The 18,274-nt window shown below is 40.9% G+C and overlaps 1 protein-coding gene across 1 annotated transcript in view; it reads left to right on the forward strand.

Annotated features, from left to right (window-relative positions):
- asic1b (acid-sensing (proton-gated) ion channel 1b) overlaps window positions 1-18,274 on the forward strand; it is a 245,877-nt gene that overhangs the window by 34,163 nt on the left and 193,440 nt on the right. The gene's annotated exons all lie outside the window — the stretch shown is intronic.

The following is an 18,274-nucleotide window of genomic DNA, read 5'->3' on the forward strand; positions in this document are numbered from 1 at the left end:
AGTGTCACAGCCCGCGCCCGCATTACAATTACTGCTTGTCTGTTGGACCAAGAGGATCTGCTCACCCATTAGTGTCATATATCAAAATGTGGGTTACCAAAAAGGCATCATTTTAAGCAGTTAAATAGTTCTTAATGAACCGTTTGGGTAATGAGGCAGCAGAGAGGATCAGTGGCAAACATGGTGACTGGCAGCGCCTGCTGGGTTTGCTCTGTCATCAACCTGCCTTTGCCTCTCATTATAAATAGACTCCATTTGTTTGGTTTCATCCCTGAGATCCCCTCACTTTGCTTGCTTACTTCAGCAACGCAAAGGGTGATGATGCACTTTGTAGGTTTTTCTTAAGAAAAGTTCAAAAAATGCTCTCATGTCCAAACCTTTGAATCCACCAACTCCTCTAAGCGCAGTGATTAGTCTGACACAGTGACGCCGTGACAAGTAATCAATCCCATGATCATCACAGGGGACTGACGATTAGCACCACGTGTGGGACTGAAGCTGTTGTCGAGCTGTCTGCCAGAACTAATCAGGAGTAATAACATCAATGGGGCTATAGACATAGATGCTTATTTTACAGCATGTCTTCTTAATATCAACTAGTGTCCTAGTTCTTATTAACTGGGCTCCAGTCTACAGCAAATCCAGTGTTTCAGCACTGCTATGCATGAGTGATGTCTTTAACTGACTTTGGATTCTGATGGAAACATTTGTCTCTTTTGATTGGCGGGGAAAACCAGACACCTCTGTTCTACAGTTCAGGAAAGGGGAGACTACAGCTGGCCTTTGTTAGTCACCGAACATTAGTTGATGAAAGAGTCTTAGACTAAGCTGAAAATCTGAGTGTCCTATAGACCTACTGCATCTCTAGAGTTACCTTTTTATCCTTTTCCATAAAGAACTCAGTGAATAAAGCACATGTTTTGTCAAACGTTACCACAAAATCTTATATAGTCAGCAGCAAGGGGCCAGGCTAGTGCTCTGAACAACATCAGAGCACTAAAGCAGGGGAGGGACACTATTATGGTGTGTCTGGATTCATGATATGGATTGCTTTTTAGCTGATACTGATAATAACCTGCTCCTGACAAGATTCATCATAAAGTTCTTTGACATATTTGTATTTTAAATAGTGTAGATTTTCTACAACTGAGGGTACAAAAGGCTAGACATAGTGATTTAGTGAGCAAAGATGTATACAGTATATTATGTAGTATTATTATTATCTTTAAGACTTGGTTATACAGATATGCAACAGGTTTAATCACAGTCAAGGGGGCTTGACTCCACACACTGACACAATAAGACATATGTGAAAATATCTCCCCTTTGTTAGGCCAATAACAGCCTAATAAATCGTGCTTCCCTGGTTTGTATAAATCTCTTTTAATGTTTATGTTGCATACATTGTGCATGTGTGTGCTACACATTGTGGCATCACTTTACCCAGCTTTATAAATAATTCAACCACTGTTAACCTGCAGCAACTTGCACTAATGGCTTACTCTGACAGCTATAACATGACTGTCGGGTCTTAAGTATGTTGCAGCCTAAAGATTGAAATGGAGTGTAAAGACTGAAAAATATGGCCAGATATGATGCAACAAGAACAACTTCATCATATAGAAAAGCCTTGAGTACATATTTCACTATTCTCAGTTTGCATCTAAATGTTCCAAATATATAATTACATAAACCCTTACAGGAGCTTCTGTGCATGCTTGTAGCTGTTTTTGTTTAAAACACCAGTGGACATGAAAGAATGAAGCATGTACCACAACATGAGTTTGAAAGCTGTGCCAGCTCTCTGAGTAATAAAAAACATGCTGTGATACATGTTTCATTCATACATTAGCACTGGATCTCCAAGGTATGAGTCCTCGTCTCAAGAGCCATCTTTAGCTTAGAGGCTTTGTTGTGTCACTAACACTGCAGAGGAATACATAAAAGCATGCTACCTGTTTCCTGCTGGCTGCTCTCTCGCTATGAGGCATTAACCAGGGGGCGACGGGTTGAAGGTGAGAGAAGAGGGCGAGCGAGCAGAAGATTAGCTTAGAAAATTTGGTTTGAGCAAATGAATGTAAAGAAAGCGCTGCTCCCTTCACTTGTACCATTTAAGTGTCCTTGGACCAAAACCTGCACAGCGGCCAAAAGTATAATACTGGCAAGCCTCAGTGTACAGTGGAAGAAAGAATTTAAGAAGAAGAGACAAGTTGATGGATTGGAGATGACGAAAAGGTTTTATCATTTCTATTAAGTATGGCATCAGTGATGACGGGATGTCATCACCCTCGGACTATTTTAAAGTGCATATTTTCGCCTCAAGGAAGAGCTCAGATAGAAAATTAACTTTCTCTCTTTATGTTACACCGATTATCCCTTTTTTGAAGACGAATATAAGAGTTAATCTGGTTTGTTATGAAAGTAGTGGACATTTGAATAAAAATGTTGTGTCTGTATTCTGCTCAGAGCTGGAACAATTCAGTGCTTAAGAGAACTACATGACCCACACTCTGTTTTTTGTGCAGGGAGGGATGTTTTCTCGTACACATCAAAAAGTAACAAAGACTCAGCAGGCCTTAGCCCTTTAACTGCCTCCTCGACCAAATAGTTTAGCACATTTTGAGTCACTATATTTCAATAACAGGAGTGCCTAACTGAACACAAACTGATTTAGCCATCTCTACCACTTGGTAGCGGTATGCAAAACTAAAGAAATCCGCCAGATGGCACTGTGGCTGTAAATTGTTGGTCACCCCTCCCCCTCCACCAACAAGGAAGTCACAACTTGAAAATCATCCAAGACCTTTTGACTTTTTATGATGAAAATTTGAAAGGTAGGAAGGGTTTTTTACATTGTATTAGTGATAGAGGCCTTACTGAACAGAAATATGTTATTTGATAGCAGAAAAAAAGTAAAATTCTATGTCTAATAATTTTCTTAAAACGTGCTTAACCAAATGGTTGATTTGTCGCTTCATGGTGTGTGTAGCAAAAATTAAGCTAATACAATTAAAATTGACTATTTGCCATAAAACCAACCCAATTGACCCTTTTAGATCACCCATTACTGTAGAAATGACAAATCATCATTAGCACATTATGAATAATCTGAAAAAGTTCCTTAGTGAGTAATATTTGTCAGTTTCTGAGTTCATATTAGATAATGTCGTAAAAATCAAGAGTAAACATGTGGAAATCATAATTATCACAGCTAATTTCCTTGAAACTAAATGACACAATGTGCAACGCTAATATTACTACCATTAATTAATCTTGTCAATTATAATTTCATGTTTTACAATTACTAGATGGACACTAAAACATTCTACGGCAAAAGACCACGCATTTCTCTGGCACTCGTACCAGAAAATCCTAAAGACTCAGACGCTGATCTGAGTGACAGTGATGATGACCCAATTGAGGATCCTGATTATCAGCCTACACAAGCTGGCACTGTGTAGTGCACAGATGAGATGATAGAGCATATTGCCCATCATACAAACCTGTGCTCTGCTCAGGAGTTGGGAGATCCCATAAAGACTAGCCCTGAAGAAATTGAGGATTTCTTAGCGATCCTTCTCTACATGGGTGTTTTCAACTTCCCATCGCTGGAGGACTACTGGCACCATGAGTCCCGTTTCAACATTATCGCTGACATCATGCCAAGGAAGAGATTCCAGCTGTTACGCAGGTACATTCATTTCAGTGATAATCAGCACATCAGTGAGAGTCCGGACCGATTTTACAAAATTCGTCCCCTCTTTGAGATGCTTCGTCACCAGTGTCTCCTGATACCATCCACTAACAAGCACAGTGTGGATGAAGTCATGGTGGCATATAAAGGCACGAGGGCTGGCACTCTCCGCCAATATATTGCCAACAAGCCAGATAAGTGGGGCTTTAAACTGTTCTGCCGAGCAAGCTCATCTGGCATCATCCACGACTTGCTGCTGTATCAAGGGGCCTCCACGTTCTTCAATGTTGCCCTCAGTGAACAGGAACAGATGCTACCTCTAGGAGCCAAAGTGGTGACAACACTCTGCAAAACAATAAAACACCCTCGGCTGTCTGTTTTCTTTTGTGACAACTTCTTCACAAGTTTCAGCCTGGTTCAGAGCTTGCACAGCTCCTTGGGTGTCAAGTGCATTGGTACTGTGCGACCAAACCGCACTGGTGGAGCTCCCTTGATGGCAGACAAAGACCTGATGAAGAGGGGCCGTGGAGCCTGTGACTACAGGTCTGCTGAAGGAGTGATTGCAGTAAAATGGTTTGACAACAAATGTGTCAACCTTCTGAGCAATGCCAGTGGGATCCTGCCTCATTCAACTGTCAAACGGTGGAGCAAAGAGTCCAGAGCAAAGATTGCAATCCCATGCCCATCACTCATCCCTGCCTACAATGAGCACATGGGAGGAATTGATCTTTCCGACATGCTGGTACACTTGTACAAGACCCCAGCCAAGTCAAGGAGATGGTATCTTCCCCTGTTCGGATACGTCCTTGACTTGTGCATCGCTAACGCCTGGCTGGTCTACAAGAGGGACTGTGCCCTGCTGAAGCAGAAACCGATGTCTCTGAAAAGGTTCCGCCTGGCTGTCGCCCACAGTTTGCATCAATACAACAAGCCAGCATCCAAAGTTGGCCGACCATCATTGAGCTCTCCACCACGACAGAAGAAAGGCTACACACCCAGACCCTCACGACCAAAACCACAACCAGATGTGCGCTATGACAACTTGGGACACTGGCCTCTTCACTGTGACAAGCGGGGACGATGCAACCTCTGTCAAAAGGGTGTGTCAAGGTGGAGATGTCAGAAATGCAAAGTTTTCCTGTGTTTGAACTCAAACCAGGAATGCTTTGTTGCATATCACCAGAAGTAAAGTGGGCCTAATGCTCAAGAAGCATTTGTGCTGTTGCACAGTCACACAAACGAGGTGTGTTGAGGTGAAAAGATTGGAGACAGAAGGTTTTGATATGTTTGGCCGTGATTTACCGAGTTTAAAGATCTTTTTCAAAGGTTAAAGGTCAAAGGTCAAATAGAAACCAGCAAGACTAGTTCAATCATCTCGTTAAAAATACGGATCTTGTGCCTCAAAAGCATTAGTGTTGTTGCACCACTACAGTTGAGTTGTTTTGAGATATTGAAGACAAATACATTTTTCCTCTGTTCTGCATTATTTCTTCTTTTAGTTTTTGAATGCAAACATGAATGTTTTGCACAGTAGCATTTAATCACAAGTGTAATGCATGTGAGAATTTGTGTTGTTGCACTTTTACACAGATTTTGTCAACATGCAGTATTTCCTTGTTTGATGCAATATTTCCTTTGTTTAATTGAAGTCACTCAATATTTTGTGGCATACTTACAGAAATAAAGACAGTCCAATGACCTGGATACTTTTGTGTTATTAATTCGTTTCTAAATTGGCATTTTACATGACTTTTTCTACTTATTGTTGTATTGGTATGAAATTTAATTTGGTAACCATTAAGTGACATCCCGACCATTTGGTAGAGGTCAATATTTTAAAAACTAAAGGGTCTGTTGAAAAAAAAAAAAAAAATTGTAGTTATTACTCACCCAATGCAATAAGAAATGCAAACAAAAAAATTTTCTATTGCTTTTTTCTTGGTGGGGTTGTTAAAGGGTTAAAACTTAATTTTCTTTTAGTTTCTGCTCAGCTGGTTAAGCAGAGGCCCCGACACACCGCAGACCCAGCTCTCTAATCCCAAGTGAGCCAATGTAACGCCAACCTTTTCACAGCTTATCTCAAATTATGTGCTTGTTTTCCCTCAAATGATCAGCCCCACTTTAATACCCCGCCTGATGCTTTCACAGGATGCTGTGTGGCTGGATGAACGTATTGTACGAAAAGAACAGATTTGTTCATCTTAAAGATATTGTTGGCGTTTGAGTTGAGGCTTTTGGGAATGCATTTGTAAAGTAAGTACAACTGTGCCACTTCACACCAGGTTGATTCTGTCTGTGCATAATCACCTTTGTGGCTCTGAGCAGCTCACTGAAGGAAACTCAAATGTTGCGTAAGTCAATGTTTATTCCTAGGTGTTCTCAAGCATTTTCTAAAGCTCTAACCAGCTTATACAACACTCCCTGCTCAGTACTCTCCAGAGCTTACTCTGCTCTTCAGGCCCCAACTGGCAATGAAATGGCTGAGCATTAGGAATGAATGATAAATATGAATAAGTAATACCTTTACCTACTAGGGAGCCGTTCACACAGAATCCTCTGTGGAGTAGTTAGACGGAAGATATGCAGTGAGACAAGTGTTGATTTACCTCTTTTAAGCTTCTCTGTGCATGAAAAACCTGGAAGATGTGTTTCTATTTGCTTTATGGCAAGACCACAACAAGACGATGCACTTTTATCTGTTTAGAGCCTTCAAAACAAGCCAAAGTGCTTAACGTAGGATTTAAAAGAAGTACAAGGCAACACAGTAAAGTCACCCTCCTCCACGGCCACATATACTGTGTAATGGTCGACTTCACAAGCTGTCCAAGGCTACAAACTCAGCTGTCCTACACCTATAAAACAAAGCAGTCCGTCCTCTTTACTTGATGAATAACGCCTATGTTCTTCAGGTCATCTTTGATCTGACTTTGAAGAGAGGGTGTAATGAAACGAGATAAACAATGGCACAAGAGGCATGGTTCTTCTCCTCTGAAGAGATGACACGGATCAGACACAGGGGAGGAAAAAAAGAATAAGCGGAAGAGTCCTTCGGGAAGGAGCCGAGATGCTGTGGTGAAATTAAAGAGTGGAAAGAGATGTAGTCATGCTGCCAAATGAAGGCTGAGGTCCAGAGCCAGACGGTTGTTGTTCTGCATTCACCGGTGAAATGATTAGTAACCTTTTCACATAAAAATTTGCACAGGCTGTGTATGTTTGGAAAGGAAGTTTCATTTGTTTGGACAAGCACATCTGGAAACTGGGGCTTAAATCCTAAATCCCAGGTATGGCGACACGAGAGGCGAAGATAAAGGGTAAGAGAACGAGGCAGGTGTGTATACATGCAGGTTTTCTGAAACCAACAGGAAATGATTTGAGCTGAAGCAGCAGCAGCAGCAGCAGTAGTAGTGGATGTGACACACCACCCAGGGAAGTAATTAAGGTACTTTAAAACCCTCTGAGTCCTTTGGGTCAGTCATAAAATACTGCAAAGGAGTAGGCAAAAAAAAAGCAAATAATGGTCTTCCAGGAGCTTTAATAATCACAACTGTTGCATCAGAAACTGCCCCTTGTATTAGCAGTCCATCCATCATTAGGAAAATATTGGTTTACCTTCAGCAATAAAGAAACATGCAAGAAAGTGTAATGTTCTGCATCAGGGGTGGAGAAGGATTTATAGTTTCAGGTGTTTGGATATCTGTCTCATTTTCTTGAACAGGATGACTTGGAGAGACATGTCTTCAAATTTGGCACCAACGTCAAGATTCAAGGTTCACTTTATTGACATTCAATCATGTTAAAAACAGGAAGGAATAAAAAATGCTACTCAGGTCCAGCACATTGACTGTATAATGAATACCCATCTGTTTCTGAAGTGCTATTTTGAAGCCAATCGTCGGCGGGAGTCATATTGGAAATGCTGAACTCAACCGAACTTCTGTCGAGTTAGTGTGAGGTAAAGAGGCAGGCTTTGAGCCTCATAGCCAACAGCCACAGTGTTCCCGTCTGTCAATGAAGTCAGCTGTGCCTCGTAATGGAAAACTCATAGTCTGAATATCTTCGAAACTACCGCTATATGAAAATATTCACCCCCCGTACAGTGTGTGCCGATCAAGAAGTGAGCTATCCAGACTACACTCATTTTTTTGTACCAGGCTGTAAACATGTTTATTTCTGCTGTACAGATCGGCTTTTTTTAAAAAAAATTGTGCGTATGTGGTTTCCATTACTTCCGGAGCCAGCTTCAAGTGGACACTCAAGGAACTGCAGTTTTTAACACTTCTGCATTGGCTTCAATTCTTGCGGCCAGAGGTTGCCGATTGGTCCAGCAGCATACAAGAAATGGAATAATAACAAGCTAAAGACCCTATTAATAAATAAATAAATAAAGACTTAACCTTAAAGACTTAAGTAAAGAATACAAAACATGGTATAAACCAGCTTTTTAAAAGAAAAGTGCAGTAGTATCTGCATGCTGTCACAGCAGTAAAATGCAGAGGACAGACAGGTTGAGAGCTCAAAAGTCTCACAGCTTCTGTCCTCCAGGGAAGTGTGGCTGCTGTCGGTAGTTTCAATGTTCAATGTCCATTTGGACCAAATGATGAACTGAGTGTTCTAGTGGTGTTACAAAATTAAATATCTTCTAGCGAAAACTTTTACTTGAATTCAAAGACCAACTAATTAGGATATGTTGCTTTATTCTTGTTTTTGGCTCAGGCCTCATACAGTCTCATAGAGTGCAATTCACTCTCTCATTAATTAAAGGCTCATCCATCTTTCAGTCTGAACCAGAGATAGAACAGGTGGTTCTTCAAACTGTGCATGCACATCGCGTGATCCAAAACATCATCATCATGCTGTCACTTGTTCCTTATTCTCCTTGATTAAAAGTCTGTCATATCAGCCTAATGTGACCTGTCACTTGAGCACACACAGAGCTGACCGCTGTGCATGCAGAGTATGTATCTGCGTGTCACATTAATATAAAATGTAAACATGCATGTGACTCTGCAGCTGTCACATATACAACAGCAAACGTTCAATTAAAGGAGACAGACATTGAGACAGGTTATTCCTGCTCGTACTGGTGCTCATTAATGTTGTGGTTGCACTAAGGGACCTTAGAGTGTGTTTCTTTTAGCGTCTCCACCTGTGGCTCACATAGAGTGTGTTGTGATAATCACCTGCTATTCAACAGGGTGCTCTGACTTGCCTTATTATTACTGCAAACATATATGTGTTCAGAACTAGATAAGAACTGAAAAAAGAAACGTTTTGCAGTTATTCCATAGGTGTTATTAGTGACATCTAATGCAGGCTCGCATTGTCTGAATGAATGAATAAATAAACTAATGCAAATGGTTTGCATATGCTCTTTTGGTCGAGGCAGTTGGCTGTCTGACATGACTGTGGTTGTGCTCAAGGTTTCTGCCTGTTAAAAATATGTTTTTCTTGCCGTTATAAATTGCTAACTTGCTGAATGCTGAAAAGTGGATTAAGATGTTTTGATGTTGGGTCTCTGTTAATAATTCAACATAGAGTACAGTCTAGACCTGCTCTGCTTGTTAAGCGTCTTGAGATAACGTTTGCTGTGATTTGGAGTTATATAAACAAAGATTGATTGATTGTTTTGTGCTTATAAGCAACAGCCACCGGGAAAGACAGACTTTCCGGACTGCACAGTTTTTGAAAACTTCTTAATGCTTTGCAAGCAATAAGCAGCGCTGTTTGGACCCTGCAAACCAAGTAGGCAAAATGAATGGGTCTGTCAGACAGCAGAGGGAAATGTGATTGAATTTTCTTTCTTGGCTCCAAATGATATGCTAACTTTATTGAGCTGTGTTCCCTTATTTGTGCTCCAACACTTAATTACACAGAGCAGATATTTTTCCAACTTAACATTTTGGGCGTCCACCATATGAACACCCGCGTAAATCAACCCTTTTGATTTAAACCTTCTCCCCTCTTCTGTTCTTTAACCAATAAACAAAAAAAAACAGCTTCATTTAGATACAGCTGTGTGAAGACAGATGCTGAAAAGGGAGTGTGCAGACGTCCTCTCTACGTTTCAGCTGCACTGGGACAGCAGAGCGCCTGAGGAATGCTTGCGTTAGACAGCGTGGCTCACACGGGTGTCATTAATATCTCAGTGTCTGCTGGAACTATTGAGCGTCAGGTTGTGAAAATGTGATCCAGCTCTCTCACACCCAAACGCACACATCAATAGCACTTCACCCAATACACTTGGGGGAAATATAAGTCCACCCTTTCCTTGCAAAGACACCATAATAGGCAATTAAACAGCTCATCCGCTAGGAGCAAAACATGGTTGATGAAAAGGAATGGAGCATTTAGAGGTTGACTAATTAACTCTAGATCTGGAAAAGAGCCAGTGCCATGTTTCCCTTCCCTGTGTATTGAACTATGGCAGCTGATGAGAGGCTGTATGGATGGCAAATTGCAGCTTTGAAAAATAGGCTTGTGTTACGTTCCATTGAACCCTGTTCCACAATTGTTGTTAATCATGTTGTGTTTGAGCAGGTAATGAAGTTTCTGAGGCTGAAGAGTGCACTCATCCATCCTAATGATAGTGTTCTTGGTGTGCTTTACATGTTATTGTTCCTCACTTTGCTGGGGGAAATAGGTTTCCCAATAGGTCAGTGCAAATACGCTGACAGCCAAACACATTACTGTGTGTTTGTGCGTGTCGGGATCCCTGTATTTTGAAAGGGCGTGGGAATCTGACAGCTTGATGAATGTGACCTATTTAATGATAATCATAGTTGTAATAATAAGACCTGATCCTTTTGTGTTTACTGAACAAATACATGAACTCAGCTCCTAAAATAAGACTACAGACTCTCTTCAACCCACGTCTAAACAAGTGACTCATCTTAACTGCATAAGGCTGTTCAGCTGATAACAGAATCTCCTGCAGTCTTCTTACCCACTTATAGTTGCATGTGCATATCCAGTTGTGCTATACATCTTCCTTCGCTCTAGAACAGTGGTTCCTAAACTTTTCAGCCCGCGACCCCCAAAATATAGGTGCCAAAGACTTGCGACCCCCACTGTTCCTCAAAGTGATTTAAAGGTGACATATCATGCAAAATGGACTTTTTAATGGTTCTCAACCTGAAATATGTTTCCCTGGCATGTCTACAAACCCCCCCGAGAATGAAAAAAATCCATTTTGCCCCTGTTTTGATTTCTCCACCTTTCTGTAAATGTGTGTGAAACGAGCCGTTTCAGACTTCCATGTTTTTGTTACGTAACAACAATATCCGGTCTGTCACGGAGTCAGAGCTCGGAGCTTGTTCAGCCCATAGACTGTATAAAATAATACTGAATCCCCCCTCCGTTTTTCATTACCTGCACAAATGTGTGGTAACAAGGAGCTTAGGAGGGAGGCATGCTAGTTGTAGGCTGTCTTAATAAACACAAAGGTCGGTTTTACTCCCCACGTCTGCAGATTTGAAGATCTAGTTGATGATTTTTATTTATCATGGATAAGTGCTAGCGCTAGTTAGCATAGCTACATAGCTACATGTCGTAGCTGTAGCTGTGTACCAAGACACAGGTCTACATACTGACAAATAAAACAACAAGAAACACAGAATCTGTGACCAATCCTTCAGAAAAGGTCCCGCTGCCTTTCTGGCAGAGGTCGGTTTTACTCCCCACGTCTGCAGATTTGAAGATCTAGTGGATGATTTTTATTTATCATGGATAAGTGCTAGCGCTAATTAGCATAGCCACATAGCTACATGTTCATAGCTGTAGCTGTAGCTGTGTACCAAGACACACGTCTACATACTGAAAAATAAAACAACAAGAAACACTAAATCTGTGACCAATCCTTCAGAAAGGTCCTGCTGCCTTTCTGGCAGAGGTCGGTTTTACTCCCCACATCTGCAGATTTGAAGATCTAGTGGATGATTTTTATTTATAATGGATAAGTGCTAGCGCTAGTTAGCATAGCCACATAGCTACATGTTCGTAGCTGTGTACCAAGACACACGTCGACATACTGATAAATAAAACAACAAGAAACACAGAATCTGTGACCAATCCTTCAGAAAGGTCCTGCTACAGGCGCCTCTCCGTCAGGATCAGATTCTGGATCAGATTCAGAGGGTTGAAGTAACGTAATCTCTGAGCAGCCGTGTATATTCAGCCAACATGTAAACATTAGATCAACGTGCTGGACAGCCGAGGCACATCCACTTCTTGAGGGGGCGTGGTCAGAGAGAAAACAGACTGTTCTGAGAAGGACTGAAGAAGAGGGCTTTTCAGGCATGCCAAAATCTGATTTCAAAGTGTTTTTTTGAGCATAAACTTTAAAGACATGTTTTGGGGACCTCTTAGACCAATATATGTTGATGAAAAAAGCGTGATATGTCACCTTTAATGTAGCTTAATTTAGCTGGTCTGCAGAAAATTAGCCTACCTGTGTTTCCTGTGCTGTTTTAAATTAACCTACTGCTACTGATGCTTTAGATAATGAACTGTTCACTAACCCTAAACTTAGGAGTCATCTGGCAAAAAGAAAGGCAGAAAACTCAGTACATTTTCTATTTTCTAGGTCTTATTGCAGGTTTAGCTTCTATTTTTGTCGATATTTTTTACTATAATGGGTAAAATGTAAAATTTTTAGATGATAAATAAAGAAAAAAACATTCTGGAAGACATCTCACGAACCTCAATTTGTGTCTCGCGACCCGCCAGGGATCCCGACGCACACTTTGGGAACCTCTGCTCTAGAAGGTACTCAAGCCAAGACTCTTGCATCATGGGGCGCTGGTGGCCTAGCAATCTAAGCGCCCCACACACAAAGGGTACATTCCTTGTGGCAGATGTCACCGTTTCGACTCCCGGCCGTGACCATTCCCCGCTCTCTACTCGCCACATTTCCTGTCTCCCTTCAGCTGTCCTATCAAATAAAGGCATAAAGCCAAAAACTATAACTTAAAAAGAAATCCCTTGACAATCTGATGCTGTTTTGGGTTTATATCACAGAAGTAAGCCAGAGCAAAGCCTCTGTGAAATGTATTTTTTACAGTGAAACTGAGACTCACCAGAAACAGATCAAGGGGCACTACTCTGGGAGATCTAATGAACCAAGAAATGACAGTATCAAATTTGAAAGGTAAGGCTGAGAAAAGGGAAGGCTAGCATCTGACCAACAAACATACAAACCCAAAAATATAACTTGGAAAGAAAAAAAAAAACACTCCTGCATCATAACCCACCCAGGCGCTGATGTATCCTTTGCTCCTATAATTACAATCAAGCCTCCCCAGCTGAGAAACTCTATTTTGGTATTTATTGGCTTAACGGCTGCAGCTCTTATTGTGCATGCCCTTCACTTTAGGGGCAGACTTTTCAATGTGTGTCACCAAGCCCTTACATGCACCTGCAATATGTTGAGTAGTGTTTTTTTTATTTCCCTGATGAGAGGGGGGGACGACAGGTTGTGCAGGGCTGGACATCTTGCTACAAACACCTCCAGAAAGCCATAAAGCACTGAAAACCCTGTATTATGGCTTTATTGAACCGCACACCACAACCAGGGTAATTTGACATCAATTATGTAGCAAAAAGTAAATCTGATGCAGGCTCTCTTATGGGTGCGTGGACTCCTAATGTTTTTTCAGGGTAATGAAAATGTTCAGTCACACTTAAATTCAGCGTATTTCAGCACTCAGGCATCCCCAGTGTTAAAGGTAATGTGGAAAGAGGTTATACAGTTATACCTGCCTGCTGAACTAGAGTTCTCAAACAAGGTATTGAATAACAAGTCATGCTGCTCTATTTTTATCTTTGTTGATGTTGTGACTGCTAAGAGTAATTATCTTTGTCCTTAGAGAAATGTTCTAACCTGCTTAGTTTTAAATGCCCTCTGCTCTCTCTTATATTTGACGACTACTTCTATCTTTCAGCTCAACTCTGATGTATATTTTAGTGTCATTAGGATGTTGATATGCAAAATCAGTCTCAAGCGTCCTGAAGATTTGCAACAATTTAAAACAACAAAATACTTTCATTTTAGCTTGTCCTTACTCATATTCAAACAACTGATCCAACCCAGAGCTCACCCTGGATGTCTGTTTCCGTGTTTTCAGTAATAAAGAGGAGTGTGCTTGGCGAAGTAAGCTTCTTGCAGTCAAGTCAAAATACTTTTAATTACAAAAGCATTGATCAGGGCTTTGGAACCAGATGAGTACACAAGCTTAAGTTTAATTTAGCCCTTTCTCTGATACAGATTTTCACTCAACCTGATCAAGGTCAAGCTAAAGAGGTGTTCCAAAGTGATTAACTTCCTAGTTGTTTAAACCAAAACTAAAATTCGGAATAACTATTAAAACTAGGGACATAAATTTCAAGTATTCTCTGTGATCGAACTTGGGGAAATGTTAACAATCTTAAAAGCAGGAATAAACATGTTTAACGGCCTGGTACAAAAAACGAGTGTAGTCTGGATAGCTCATTTCTCGATCGGCACACACTGTAGGGGGGTGAATTTTTTCATAACACAGCAATTAAGAAAAGATATTAAGATTACGGGTTTTCCATTATGAGAGGCACAGCTGACTTGATTGACAGGCGGGAACACTGTAGCTGTTGGCTAGAGGGCTCAAAGCCTGACTCTTTACCTCATAATTGCTCAACAGCAGTTATGTTGTTTTCCACATTTCCAATATGGCTCCCGCTGACGATTGGCTTCAGAACAGGGCTTTAGAAACAGATGGTTGATGTCACGGATACTACCTATCGTTTTTTCCCCTGAATCAAATTCTCCTTAAAGGCACAATGTATACAATTTAGGGTATTGAATAGCTATGGATCATATTTAGGCATACAACATGTTAACACGCTGAATATCAACGTGTGGAGCAGGCTCAAAAATAATCTCTGCTGACATACAGTCTTATAAAGTGAAGGCTCAGACTACAACATGTGGATTTACTGCAACAAGAGAACTGAACAGAGACATATTTCAGACCCACAGTGAAAAAAAAAACACTTGTGGAGACCTAGCGCACAAACGCATCACCCAGCTGAGCGTCTCCACTGTGCACAACACCTTTAACCAGCTGATACACATCAAAACATGCTTTAAAGTGAAAAAAGCTCCCTGATAGCTGAATCGAAATGAGACCACATGAAGTTTGTTCCACGTGATTCAAAATCAAAAACAAAAAACGTGTGCGAATAAGTTCTTAACAATCAATTAATCAATACTCTCAAATAATTGTTAACATCTCTAATCAAAACTAATCTATTTAACACGGACGACAAATTAGTACGAGAGATTGGCTAAGGTTAGTAGAGCTAGCAACCCCAGTCTTGTGAAAGTCTGCATGCCTGTGCTGGTCACGCATTGCTCCAGTCAAGTTGAATATGCAAATTTAACCAGACACAGCTTACACACAACTTTATCTCCATGTTTTATATCAAAACACTATGAAACCATGCCGTGCTGCAGGACACCATCTTTCATTTTTGCTTGTTTACATTATAGTAGAGCATTCTAGCATTATGGTAGTTGCCAATAACAGAGCTACAGACACAACATATGACCAGCGTTTTGGGCTTACAGTAATAAAACTATTGATTTGACATGGAACCGATGAGTAAGTCTGGTGCTGACAAGCCAGGGTGAGGCCATTGAATCATTTAGACAACTAAACTTGCACATGAGACCGTTCACAACTGTTCTCTGATGCGTGGTGAGTTCAAGTGTCCTTCAAAACGTTGTTAATAAAACTGATGGCTGCAGCTGATTTGATCTGCTCTTATTTTAAACAGAGTTCACTGTGTAGTTATACTCCACTACACATAGTAATGGTGCTGTAACTGCTGCCTCTGTGATTGCTGCTATGCACAGAACTGCTGCTCAGACAGTGAAAGGTCTCACATAGAAAATCACTGAACTCTTAACAACTCCCAGCTACCATTCAGAGCTCATTTTGACAGCTCAAATGCTTTATTTTTATACCTTTCCTCTGTCCTTTCTGTCCTTCTTTCTTATCTTTTGTTCTTTTTATCTTGCACCCATGCACAACCTGAGATGAAGCACGACTTCTCCGGTCCTGGTTTTTCCAATTTTTCTCTCTTTCTCGTCTGCATTTCAAATTCCGACCCTTTCTTAACACTTGTCTCTTTCTCGTTCTCTTCCCTTCTTCCTTAAGTCCTCTCATTTCCCTTCCTTTTTCCTTCCCCTCCGTCTGTTCCTGTCGTTCCTTTGCCTTCAGCTGCTTCGTCTTTTACAGATTCTCAAGCAGTAACTCTCCGCTCAGAGCAATCACGCTGCATCTCTTCAGAAAGTGCACTCTCTAGTTTATTATCACCTTTTTATTTTTATATTTTCTCTCTCTAGTCTTCTATTGCCTTTTTATTTTTTACGTATTTACAGACCTACACTATCCTTCACAAACGGGATCATTATGCTACAATGTGTTGTGTTGGTGTTACATTTCCAGTCTTTTTCAAGGCTATCCCATCCATTTTAGTGCCATTAGAGAACCAAAACAAACAGAGAGGAAGTATTGAATGATCACAGATTTACAGCGACGCTCCTCTCAGTCTCAGGGGAAACTTTCAGATGTACAAAAGCTTTGTGTCGTGCTTTTTCTCCGTAATGTAAGGTCAATAAATGTTTTCTTCGAGATTGTTGTGCGACACATCACATATGCAACCAACCTAGTTTTTTTTTTTAGCAGATTATGAATGATTATGGTGTTTGTCTGGAGGAAGAATAAGAAATAGATAACAGGACAAACATTAATCATAATCCCTCGAAAAAAAGAAAGGATTACGATTTCACTTGGACCGACGGCTTTTCTTCTATTTTCCAAATTACAGTTAATACACTGTGCTGCAAATGAACAAATAATGAACAAATATTGAACAAATAATGAACACGAGCCAAACAATAAACCCATTGTTAGGATGTGTTAATTCTTTACTCTGCGCCGAGGTCAGATTTGCAACAGAACAATTTATTTTCCATGTTTCAGCATTTATCAGCCGACCACACTGAAGCCCATGCATTCAGACTGCATGATTGTATCACGACACACTCACTGTGTATGGATTAGAGTAAAGGAGACAGATAATGTGCGAGTATTTGTGTGACACCAACATTCACACAACCATTCTGAATGTATGGCGAAGGAGCGGTGTGTCAGAGAAGCAATCCAGGATCAGATTGAAAATGCCAAAGAAAGAGAAAAACAATGTCCCCACAGTAGGACGTACGTATACTGTGTGCACATACATTGGTTTATGGTAATGCCGTTGGCTTGCCTGTAGCCCTGGCTGGGATGATGATGATGAGGTACAAATCTAAAAGCCATTACACCTCCCTATGAGTTCTATTATCACTGCCGACTGATAATTGCATTGGGCTGTGGTGCTACGAGAGCGACAGCCCGGTGCCGGTGCCTTTCTTTATAGTGCAGACCCGATATGATCTTCAGGCGCACTGGTGCGAACACTTCGGACTTTTTATGGTGTCCTTTTGTGTCACACAGGGCCAGACAGAGCTGAGACTGTGAGATAGGGGAGAGGAAGAAAAGGGAGAAGAAGTTAATGTTAATTAAGAGAGAAGAATGAAGGAAGGGGGAGCAAAATCAAATCTCCTTTATGAGAATATTTACTGCTCCTCTGCTCTCGTTTTTATTCACCCTCTTCTTTAAAAAAAGGGGGGGGGGGGATGATGAGGCTAGTTTTACTATTAAAGGAATGATGGGTCATGCAAGGACGACTGAGTGGAAAAAAGGTGAACCTAAATGACATCTCCGGCATACCATCACTAATTTAGTGCTGTTATTACTGCTGTGAGTGGATTCCTCATCTCCAGCGTGCATTCTGATATCCAGTCATTGATGTTTAACTTACAATGTGCTTCGATAAAAAGGCTCCCACAGGAGGAGTCTGTTGGTTTAGGTGTGGATTTTTGGTTCCACAAAAATAAGGAGGCAGAGTGGTACAGATAATAAGCTTGTGGTCACCGGTGAGATCTTCAGTTTGGCTGAGAAACTCCTGACGAGAGAGAGAGGAGAACACAGACCATTAACTGAGCAAGAGCAAAGGCACTAAACTTAATTAATCCAGCAGAGTTTACATGTGTATGCATGTGTGATGTTGCATAGAAATCCTAGAACAAACACAGAATGTGTAGGAGAAATGGATGTAGCAGCTGATTGTCTTGAGAACTATGTTTTCTTAAGCGTTAAGGTCGACATCCTGCCGTTTGCGTTTGGATTTTCAGCGGCTCAAGTGCCCATATTTGGATGAGGGGGTGGATACATAATGCTGCATCTTTATCCTGGTTGGCAGTTCTCTTGCTAGTTGTTAAAGCAACGGAGCTTATTCCCTCATGGGAAGTGATCTTGGAAACTACCATACAGACATCCCATTGGCAGTAATCTGGCGAGGATTTAATTATCTAAATAAACAGATAAATACCTCTAAGGTGCAGCTAGCAGTCAGTTCTGGATCAAATTTCTTATCTTGACAGACAAATATGCTTTACGCTGTGTTGCAGATCATTATCAAGATTTCTTGTTCCCCCTG

Source organism: Notolabrus celidotus, chromosome 1 (assembly GCF_009762535.1).
Source record: "Notolabrus celidotus isolate fNotCel1 chromosome 1, fNotCel1.pri, whole genome shotgun sequence".
NCBI classification, from domain to species: Eukaryota; Metazoa; Chordata; class Actinopteri; order Labriformes; family Labridae; genus Notolabrus; species Notolabrus celidotus.